A 10,528-nucleotide genomic window follows, 5' to 3' on the forward strand; every position below is an offset into this window, starting at 1 on the left:
AGTTTTCCCCCACAGGAAGTATAGATCAAATGTGTTTTTGTTGGGTGAAAAAGGTAGGAATTCTAGATTTTGTAATTGCTGCTCCACTGAATTTGGGTGTTGGCAGGTTGATCCGTATCCCCAGCCTGTCTTTATCTTCCTCTAGTAGTGCTCTTTCTGGAGTAGTACTCCAGAAAGGTGAGGTTCCAGGACACATTGGTGAGGTTGTTTGCCCAAAGAAATCAAGGTAAAATCATGGTAGCATCTGTAACTTGGTGTTTGGAAAGTGGCATGACATAAAGCGAGACAAAATAGTTAATGAACAGGATCCAAAAATGGGAACAAAGCAGATGAGACTAGGGATCTTAAGGTGGAAGAAAGCTTGGAAGTCTATTTTAGGCATGTTTTTAGAGGCCCACAAGTATGGCAGTTTTATCTTGAGTTTGACAGTTAGCATTAAGCTGGATAAAAACATTAAGAAAATGGTGTCAGAGTAGAGAAAAGGGCTAAAATATTGGATTAGGCCAGAGTAGTTCCCATCCTTGAAAATATATTGTGGATACAAGAGAAATCTGCAGTAAACTATCTAACAACCTACCTCAATCAACTAGAAGTGGAGCAACAAAAAGAACCAACCGTTAGCAGGAGACAGGAAATAGTTAAAACCAGAACAGAAATCAATGAAATAGAAAACAAAAAGCACGTCAGAAATAGTAATGAAAACAAAAGCTGTTTTTAGTTTGTTTGTTTGTTTTTTACCAGAACACTGCTCAGCTCTGGTTTATGGTGGTGCAGGTGACTGAACCTGGGAGTTTGGAGCCTCAGGCATGGAAGTCTGTTTGCATAACCATTATGCTATCTACCCCTGCCTTCCTTTTCTTTTTTTTTTTTTTTAATATTTACTTATTTATTCCCTTTTGTTGCCCTTGTTTTATTGTTATAGTTATTGTTGTTGTTGTTATTGATATTGTTGTTGTTGGGATAGGACAGAGAGAAATGGAGAGAGGAGGGGAAGACAGAGAAGGGAAAAGAAAGATAGACACCTGCTTCACCACTTGTGAAGTGACTGCCCTGAAGGTGGGGAGCCAGGGGCTCTAACTGGGATCCTTCTGCTGGTTCTTGCACTTTGTACTGCGTGCGCTTAACCCTTTGTACTACCGCCTGACTCCCAGCTGTTTTTTTTTTAAACATAAAATAGATAAACTACTAGCTATACTCATCAAGAGAAAAAGAGAAAATGCTATAAAAAATCATTCATAAATGAGAGATATTACAACAGATGAGGTAGAGATTCAGAGGATTATGCAAAACTATTATGGACATCTGTATGGAAGCAATTTGACAACTTAGAAAAAATGCACACATTCTTAGAGTCATACCAACTGCCACCCTTGACAGAGGAAGTAGATAAATTTAACAGGGCAATCACTGCTCGGCCACCAGGTTCCAGATCCCATCAGGATGCCGGCCAGGCTTCCCTGGACTGAAGACCCTGCTTCCCCAGAGACCCACCCTACTAGGGAAAGAGAGAGGCAGACTGGGAGTATGGACTGACCAGTCAACGTCCATGTTCTGCGGGGAAGCAATTACAGAAGCCAGACCTTTCACCTTCTGCAACCCACAATGACCCTGGGTTCATGCTCCCAGAGGGATAGAGAATGGGAAAGCTATCAGGGGAATGGGATGGGATATGGAGATTGGGTGGTGGGAATTGTGTGGAGTTGTACCCCTCCTACCCTATGCTTTTGTTAATTTATCCTTTCTTAAATAAAAAATAAATTAAAAAGAAAAAAAAGAAATTGAAGCAGTAATCAAAAGCCTTCCCAGGAACAAAAGCTCAAGCCTGAATGGCTATACTAATGGATTTTATAAAACATTCAGAGAAGAACTAGCACTCATCCTCCTCAAACTCTTCCAGAAAGCAGAAGAGGAGGGAACAGTCCCAAACACATTTAATGAGGCTAACATTACCTTGGTCATCAAAGTAGAAAAGGACCCCACCAAAAAAAAAACTATAGGCCTAATGAACATTGATACAAAGGTCCTCAACAAAATCTTGGCTAATCAAATCCAAGAACATATTAAGAGGATAATCCAACAAGATCAAGTGAGATTCATCCTTGGGAAACAGGGATGGCTCAACATCCACAAGTCAATCAATGTAATTCACTATATCAATAAAAAGAAAGACAAAAATCATATGATTTTATCAATTGATGCAGAAAAAGCATTCGATAAAGTCCACACCCATTTATGATAAAAGCCCTCAAGAAACTGGGAGTGGAATGAAAACTCCTTAACATAATAAAGGCAACATATGATAAACCCATAGCTAACATAGTCAATGGTGAACAATTGAAAGCTTTTCCCCTAAAATCAGGAACTAGAAAAGGATGCCCACTCTTACTACTTTTATTCAACATAATCATAATAGTCCTCACCATGGCAATCAGGCAAGGAATATCAAAATAATCCAAATCGAAAGGATGATGTTAAACTATCATTATTTGCAAATGATATGTTTATATACCTAGAGGACCCCAGAAAGTCTGCCAAGAAACTACTAGAAATTATCAATAAATTCAGTAAGTAACAGGCTACAAAATCAATACCCACAAATCTGTGGCATTTCTCTATGGAAAAGATGGACTGTTCCCTCCTCTTCTGCTTTCTGGAAGAGTTTGAGGAGGATGAGTGCTAGTTCTTCTCTGAATGTTTTATAAAATCCATTAGTATAGCCATTCAGGCTTGAGCTTTTGTTCCTGGGAAGGCTTTTGATTACTGATTCAATTTCTTTTTTTTCTTTTTAATTTATTTTTTATTTAAGAAAGGATAAATTAACAAAAGCATAGTGTATGAGGGGTACAACTCCACAAAATTCCCACCACCCAATCTCCATATCCCATACCCTCCCCTTATAGCTTTCTCATTCTCTATCCCTCTGGATAGAGGGATATAAAATAAAAGAAATAAAAGTGAAAAAAACAATCCCATTTATATTTGAATACTAAAAGATTAAATACCTAGAAATAAATATAACAAAGGAACTTTTCAAGGAAAATAATAAGACACTATTAAAAGAAATAGAAGATGACACAAAGAAATGGAAGAACATCCTGTGTTAATGGATTGGGAGAATAAGTTTCATTAAATGGCAATTATGCCAAAAGAAATCTATAGATTCAATGCAATCCCTATTATAACCCCAAGACATATTTCAAGGAAACAGATTCTTCAAAAAATTGTGTGGGGCTTAAAAAAATAATAATAATAATAAAACTCCAAAGAAAAAAATGGACACCCATTTATTCCTATAAATTAAAAAAAAATAGAGCTAATTTATTAACCATTAGAGAGGACCCAGGTTGAAGTCCATCTGCAGTGTAGGGGAGGGAGAAGCTTCACAAGTGGTGAAGCAATAAAGAAAGAAAAAGGAAAAAAATGGCTACGAGCTGAAGTCTATTAATAATGCAGACCCTGAGTGGTAAAACACATAAACAAAGCAATATTTAGATGTTTTCTATTTTGTTTTAAGTTCATTAGTTATTTTATAATATATTGCCAAGACACTATTCATTCTTAGACATTTTTAATTTATTAAATTATCTTAAAGTAATAAATTACTAGATGGAATAACTTGCTATAAATTATAACAATAGGGTACATACTCATATAAATATATATATTTATGTTTGATATCTGCTCACATAATCTATATTACACATCAGATTATACATTTATACTGTTTTTAAAAGTATTATAAGATACTATATAATAAATTATACTAATAATATATTCTGTATATATTAGACACATAATATAGAGATGTCCTAAAGGTAACATACAATAATTTACTGCTTAATTAAAAATATTTATTTATCCACATTATAGAGAAATTTTTATTCAGGAATGGAATTCTCACTTGATTTACTAACTCAACATTTTTAAAAAGGACTCAGTTCATACCATTTCTTTCTTGTACTTTGTTAGCTTGCCCTAACATCTGGAACATATATGCAGTCACATTTTTTTCCATCGTTTTATTGGGGGGTTAATGGTTTATAATACTGTGTCGACGTGAGAGTTACATCTGGAAACTCTTTCCAGAGAGTGTAAACATTTTTTAAACATGTCCATTTTATTCTATTTCCATCTTATGGGTAAATTTTATTTTATTTTTATACTATCAGGATTATCACTGGGGCCCAAGTGATTGCACCACTCCATAGATCCCAGTGACCCCTCTTTTTCTTTTTCTCTCTCTCTCTCAAAATGTCTTCCTTTTTCCCCCCTTAATTTTTTCTTTTTTGATAGAAGGTAAGAGAGACTTGGAAAAATCTCTGGAGTACTGTTCTACTTGGTAAATCTTTTTTAGTGCAAGTGAGCACCAGGGTCTTAATCTGGGTCTTCATAAATGCTAAAATGTGCTTTCTACTGGGAAAAGCACCATCTGGTTCTGTTGTGGGTACATTTTAATATACATATTGGCTAAAGCAATATTGTCACTAAGACTTTAGATTAGTACCAATGTCAGAGATGCTAGCCATATTTTTTAAAACCAGGTATTGCATCTCATGGCCATATGAACAAAACAATCTTAATTTTGTTTAATAAGGATAATCTTGGGGGCCCAGATGCAGCACATAAGGTTAAGCGTACATAGTATGAAGAGCAAGGACTTGTACAAGATTCCCAGTTCGAGTCTCCAGCTCCCCTCCTGCAGGGGGGTCACTTCACAAATGGTGAAGTAGGTCTGCAGGTGTTTATTTTTCACTCCCCCCTTCCTATCTCCCCTCTTCTTTCTCAATTTCTCTCTGTCCTATCCAATAAAAATAAATAAATGGAAAAAATGGCCTCCAGGAGCAGTGGATTCATAGTGCAGGCCCAGCAATAACCCTGGGGGCAAAAACAAAACACACACACACACACACAAAAAAAAAAAACTTTACTCAAAAATCTTTACTTAAGCTAATTTGTAGGACAGTTTTTTTTTTTGTGTGTGTGTGTGTGTGATAGTAGTACTGGAATAATTATTACAAATAGTTGTGCTTTGTTTTTAATCAAGTGATAATTGCCCAGGAGTCTATCCTCAAGCTATAACTTAGAATATTGTCAATACTGTCTCTCTCTCTTTTTTTTTTTTAGACAGAGATAAATAGAGACGGAACAAGGGGATAAAGAAAGAGAGACACTTTCAACACTGTAGGTGAGTGCTGATCACTTGAACATTGGTCCTCTCATAAGTGAACTCTACTGAGTGCACTGTTGTTTATGTTCTCAAATATATTCTGGAACATCTTCCTTTTCCAAGTACTAAAGATATAAAAATCAGTCTTCTAGTTGAATTTCTTTTGAAAAACATTTCAGATTTTTAAAATGTAAAACAAAAGAAAATTTAAAAAATGTAACTCTTCTTAATCAAAGTGTTGCCACCCACCCCCACTCCCATTTGCCTCCAGGATTATCACAGCAGTTCAGTGGCTGCACTATGAATCCACTGTTCCTGGCAGCCATTTTCCTCATTTGTTGTTGTTCCTGTTGCAGCTGTTGTTAGATTGAACAGAAATTGAGAGAGAAGGGAAAGATAGAAAGGAAGAAAGACAATACTTACCTGGCAGCGGAGATACCAAGATCAGGAAGGTGGTTTTCCCAGGGCGAGGCTTATCCATTGCACTCTGAATGTGCTGACCCCTGAGATTTCCCCAAATGTGAAAAACTCAACTGCATAATTTGTGGTACTGGGGGACTGCTGTTCGCACTCTCCCCTTCTTTTTTGATTGCATATTAAAATGTAATATTCTGAAAAAAAAAATAAAAGAAAGAAAGGGAGAAAAAAACCGACAGCTGCAGATCTGCTTCAGGACTAGTGAAGCAACCCCCCTGCAGGTGGGGAGTTGGGGGCTCCAGCTGGGATCATTGTTACAGTTTTTGCCCTTCACACTTTGTGCCTTGACCTTGTGCTCAACCAAGCCTGCCTCCCTCTCTTTCTCTTTTATAATCCCTCACTCTCAAAATGTTAATTTAGTAATCAATGTATATAGGTGTATCACAACCTAGTTCCAAGGTCTTCTAACAATGTGGATAAAACTAGTCAAGCCCATAGTATGTAAAATAGTCAGAAGAAGAATATTAAATACAAGATGATTTCACTAACAGGTGATATTTAAGAAACAAAGCAATGGAAAATGCAAGATGAATGTTAATACAATACTATATATTCTGCAGGTTCAATAATTCAAAGGGGGGAGGCATAAGGGGGTAGAAGACACCCTGTATCCTATCTATGGTAAAGGGAAATGGTGGTGACTGAAGAATGTTGTCACCTATTCTGGGAAGAGATGACTCTATTATCCTGTGACACTAAGTTTTTTTAACACACACACACACACACACACACACACACACACACACACACACACACACACACACACCTTGTCCACCACCAAAATGCCCCTTCTCTCTAGTGCATGACATTAGGCCTTCATTGCCTATAGCACAACTCTTTAGACTTTACTTTTAAACAATTTTAATTTCATGAAAAGTTGTGTGAAAAATAGACTTCCATATATGCTTTTTATCTCCCCCAAATTATGCAAACTACTCTCCCCCATAACATCTCACTGTAGTGCCACTGTTACTATAATAGATGACGCCAGCATGATGCATTATTATCAACAAATTCCAAAGTTTATATTGTACTCTCTTAGTGTTGTATTTTTACTGAGTTTTGTCAAAAGTATAACTTTCAGGTTGTGTTTTTCATTTATTATTAAATTTATTTCTAATTAATCTGTGTTGTTACTATCAATGAAATTACTTTTCTTGGTTTCAGTTTTGGGATAATCCTTGTAAGCATATAATATACAAAATACTTTTCTGAGTTTATTCTAATTTTCTTTCTTTTTTTGTATACTGTTCTTTGCATTCTGTAAGCTTGCTGAACTTGTTTTTTTCTCACCAGAGTATCACTCTGATTCTCTGCACAATCACTCTATTGCTCCCAGTGAACACTTTCCTTTGCATTTGGTAGAGGATGAGTGACAGAGAGCTAGAGTGGGAGAGAGATAGAAAGGAGAGACCTGCAATGATGTTCCACTTCACCATGGTGAAGCTTCATACTTCCAGGTGCAGTCATAGGTTTGAAAGCAGGTCTAGACATGCACTCTACTATGTACATCACCATTTGGTCCCAATTATTCTATTTCTACTCTAAATTTTTAGTGGATTCCTTAGGATTTGTATATATAAGGTCATATCTTACATACATATATAATACTTTAGCTTCTCAGTGTCAGTGATGTTCTGTTATTGTTACTTGCCTAAATATCAGTGCTATGTTTAATGCTTATGGAGAATGCATACGTACTTGTTTTATCCCTACCTCAGGAGAGTAAAATTCAGTTATTGTCATAATATATGCTGTTATTTTGGGGGAGTTTCTAGGAGACATTTTTGTTAACTTAAGCAAGTTTTCTTTTGTGTTCTTGTTTGAATGTTTTTTCAATACCAACTAATATGATTGAATATCTTGTTTTATCTCTTACTCCTATTTTTTATTATAGTGATATACTATAATAAATTGTGTCAAAATATTGTGTACAGGTTTTTTTTAATGTGTAGTTTCTTCTTATGGATTGCTAGTTGAAATCAGCTGAACCATCTCAAGGCTGTTTTTTTTTTTTTTAATCTATATATGTATCACAGAAATGTATCTGTCCACGAGCTATTTTATCTCTACTGCCCTGGCAATAAATTTCTGAGGACTCTGATACTATAGAAAGAAAGAAAGAAAGGAAGGAAGGAAGAAAGGAAGGAAGGAAGGAAGGAAGGAAGGAAGGAAGGAAGGAAGGAAGGAAGGGAGAAAAATGTATGAGTTTGAAATCAGAAGAAAGGTTGTGTTTTGAAATTACTACCTCTAGTTAGCTTATTATTCTCTAGGGTTTCATAAGAGCAATGAGCAATCATAAGAAGAATTTTTGAAGGTTAGTTTTATGCTCTAAATGATATCTATGTTCCATCAACACGCTTTTGCTGGGGATATAGACAAGGAATGACAATCTATTTCAACAAATTTGATTCTGAATTATTAGTTCCAAAGAAAGATGTAGATAGTCTATTAATTATATACCTAGTTTAGGAAACTCAAGCTATATTATTCTTATAAAAGCTAAATAATTTCAAAATAAAAGATTAAAAAGAAATAATTAGGGAGTCAGGCAGTAGCGCAGTGGGTTAAGCACAGGTGGTACCAAGCACAACAAATAATTAAAATTTAAATAAACCTGTAAGTACTTAAAACAAAACTTCCAAAGGTAAGTTGTATTTAGGGGAATGCAGATAATTACTAATTTATTTCTTTATTTGTTAACTAATAGATTTTCTTGGGGTTAGCTTATTTAATTTCTAAATATAGACATGAGTCTACTCATTTATCCAATATTATTAAAGAATCACTTTTTCTAATTTGAAAAAACACAAAATTTTCTAATGATAAACCTTGATAATACAAGTTGTGGAGTATAAAATATCCAATGAAATAACAAAACTTTATACTGAACTTATACTGAACTTGAACTATTTGGGACGGGGGCATTTTATTTGTGATCACAGACTTTAATCTCAAAAAAATATCCATGCTGTCCTATTTTATTTTTCTTTTTAAAGTTTCTTTTTGTGCTACTGAAAATCTGTGGATAGAAATAAAAGGCATGCCTTTCACTTTAATTTAAAATATCACTATTTTTATTTTTAAGAAAATACTAGTTTCTCTTAAAACTAAAAGTTAATTGGATTCTCAAATTTTAACGTGTACATATTGTAATTTATGTACAACACATACTTGAACAGACACATGTATATAACTAGAGAGAAATTCCTTTTTTCATGAAATTATTTTATTGTAGAGATAAAAAAAATAATGACACACAATGCGTATAAGTGTTCCTTTTAATAATTGGTGATTTTATTCCAAAATGTGATATTTCAAACTGAAAATCATGAGAATATCATTTATTAAGGGCGCATGAAAGTCTGTTTTGGTCCTAAGAACTTATTTGCTTGCTGCTGGTAATCAGATAAGTGTTGTCACATGGCAGGAAACATTAAACAAATGCTCTGGGGTAAGGTTACATACATTTGTGAAGTCACCTCCTGTCTAAATGAATAGTTAATTGGACACCTATGTGAAACCCTATTGAAAAGTAGCAGTTCCATTAGGTCCTAAGTCAATAAAAACAACATGAGTCTAATTTGTTTTTATTACCACACAAAAGGAAATTATAGAAACATTAAAAATCTGCAGGAATTCATTGTAGGATATAAAAACTTCTCTCTCCTTTTTGTTTCTTAAGTGTCAGTCCATGCTATACACAAAGGAGTGTTAATATTAAAAACATATTATTGCAAGGTAAGTGTTGAAGTAAAATATTTGAAAAGCTAAATTCCTTATCTAGAGATTGCTGGAGGTGGCACAGTGGATTAAGTTCTGGACCTTAAAGCATGAGGTCCTGAGTTCAATCCCCTGCAGCACATGTGATATCTGGTTCTTTCTTTCTCCTCCTCTCCCTCTCATTATAAATATGAATATAAATGTGAATATGAATTTGAATGTGAATATGAATATATATTTTAAAATATTGCTGTAACGGAAGAAAATTTCTTTTTTTAGCTTTTCACTCATAAATCATTGAATTTTGCTGAGGTATAAAATCCAGTGGCAATGGGCCTTCAATTGTTTCTAGTTACCTGACAGCTTTTCCTCATAAAGCTCTGCTCCTTTTCATTATTTGTAATCTTTGAAAATGGGGCTAATTTAATATTACTCGAAATTGTTAAATATAAGTAGAATGCTGTTTATTTCAGTTTAGATATTTGGCAGCAATAGCAAAAAAAAATGATTATATCTGAGATGACAAGTTGCTCAGGCCATGGAAACTTTTGTTTCACAAGCTATTCCAAATTAACACACAATGCTACATTTATAGATATTGCCTAAGATATGTACATTCTAAAATGTATGTACATAATTTAAAAAATCCAATTATGCAAAGTAATCTTATATTTTATTGTTTAATTGCAACTGAAGTTAGAAAATACTGTATTTAGGAGAGTCCCTTTGCCCAAAAAAGTTCTCCAGCAGTTGGTGCTTCTGTCTTTTCTAATATATGACATTCTCTAAGATATGAGTGGTATCTTGTTACAGATATTCAAGCAGAGAGACAGGACACACTGAGGATTAACTATAGGAAGTAGTGTTTATTATGTTGGCAGACCCAGCTGGACTCGTGTCCACAAAAGACTGTGTCCCAGCACAATGACACTTGTCCTTTTATACAGTTATCAACTTTCCCATGGTAACTCATAGTAACAAGCTTAACCAGTTATTTATTCTTTTTGCATATACAGAGAGTACAACTTAGGTTTATCAGAAGACTGTTGAAATAGATTCAAAGGCCACAAACCAACTACTTTGATTATAGCAATAGAAAGTCCTGTTTATACTGGGAGGAGAGGGAAGATTGCTGCTAACTGAATTTTTCTTTTTAATTTT

General features: G+C 34.5%; 1 non-coding gene across 1 annotated transcript; it reads left to right on the forward strand.

The window, feature by feature from the left end:
* The first annotated feature begins 5,582 nt into the window (after window positions 1-5,582).
* On the forward strand, window positions 5,583-5,747 carry LOC132538343 (U1 spliceosomal RNA). Its single transcript, XR_009549740.1, has one exon. It is a non-coding gene; the product is annotated as a U1 spliceosomal RNA (small nuclear RNA).
* Window positions 5,748-10,528: the final 4,781 nt, after the last annotated feature.

Source organism: Erinaceus europaeus, chromosome 4 (genome assembly GCF_950295315.1).
Source record: "Erinaceus europaeus chromosome 4, mEriEur2.1, whole genome shotgun sequence".
Taxonomy (NCBI): domain Eukaryota; kingdom Metazoa; phylum Chordata; class Mammalia; order Eulipotyphla; family Erinaceidae; genus Erinaceus; species Erinaceus europaeus.